Source organism: Cyprinodon variegatus, unplaced genomic scaffold (genome assembly GCF_000732505.1).
Source record: "Cyprinodon variegatus isolate N-32 unplaced genomic scaffold, C_variegatus-1.0 Scaffold65, whole genome shotgun sequence".
In the NCBI taxonomy this organism is placed as follows: Eukaryota; Metazoa; Chordata; class Actinopteri; order Cyprinodontiformes; family Cyprinodontidae; genus Cyprinodon; species Cyprinodon variegatus.
This window is the reverse complement of record NW_015150518.1, coordinates 730520-732039: the sequence shown is the minus strand read 5'-3', so window position 1 is coordinate 732039 and position 1520 is coordinate 730520.

The window sequence follows — 1520 nt, the reverse complement described above, 5'->3', positions numbered from 1 at the left end:
AACACAGATATTGGCTTTTGTACTGAGATCTTGCAACAATCTGGGAGGTCCTTTTGGTCTTTGTCCCAAGGCACGTCACATCAATGATTTCCAAAAACTATTTCAAACGTGGACAGCACATGTAGCACTTTGTAGCAGTAGTGACAAACTGTGTTAAATGACAATCTTTTTCAAGATTGTTTTTCAAGTTCCTAAGCCCACGTGGTAATATCAATTACAGCAGTGATTCCTACTGGCACATTGGGTACAGAATCTTCATGCTGTACTTAGTAAATTATTCAGTGATACCCTGTACCCTGTGAACTGAAGCATTATCAGACACAACTCCCATCAATATTGAACTTATGGGATGGAGGAAATCTGAGTGGGAGGAACTACATTCATTGTTTTTCCACTTGTCTTCCAGGCTTTTCCTTCAATTGGTCACTTCTTTGTACATCTTATAATCTATAGCCCTTGGTAAAGCAAAAGAATAAAGTGACCCTACAGCATATGGTTGAACAATCCCCAATTGTTGAAATGAGTGCCTTGCTAAAGATTAGAATTTGTATCTTTTATTATCCACTTGTAATGTGACATTTATTTGTTGTTGAAATAGAGGTATTTAGACCAGTATTCATTACTAACAGCTCTTAACTAATACATTTCCTTAATCTCAACAGATATGTCAGAAAAGAAAAAAAAGAAGGAGAAATCTTCAGCCTCAACTGCAGACACATCTACAAGGAGGAAACTGAGGGGGAAAAAATCACCCAGAGGTTATTAAGCTTTCACCTTTTCAAACCAGACTTCAAATACATTGATTATTTTGCCTTGGACAGATATAGGCTACATGAGTTGTAAATAAGTTGTAAATACTTGTAAATGTGTTGTCTAAAAATTGTTTTTAATACTGCACATGGATGAAGATGTGTGACGTCAAAATTGTTTTTTTTTATTTTATTTTTTTTTGTTTTTTTGCTCTTTCAGAATGCAACCATGGGATCCTTACTACCCAGTGAAGGTGGTGATCCGATGCAAAATGCTGAAGGTTAGCGATTAAATACCCCAAGCAATAAAAATCCCAAATTGAAACCCCTTAACCCCCCAACATTGATATTTTTCAGGGTTTCAAAATGGAGTTGATGGAGTGGGAGCCGTGTTCACTATGGTATGTACAATTTATCATAGTTTTGATTTGAATAAACTTATACTTAGTACTTTAAAACTTCAAGTAATAGCATTGGCATGTATTTGTTGGCAGCTTTGGCTTAGTTTGTGGAAGTGTGTTTGGGCAAGACATTGAATCCACACTTGCTCCCTCTGTAATTGTGTGTGTGTGAATGCGGGCAAACGATTAATTGGTCTCGGAAACCTGTCTGTGAACAGTGCTGTATGAATGTGTGTATAAAAGGGTGAATGTCTTGAACATTGCACTTCAAGAGACTATTCAGTGCTTCATTACTACTACATTATTACTACAACAGGGTTGTCTTTGGGATGTGGCTTACCTCTGATTTATTTTTTTACAATACTATTTG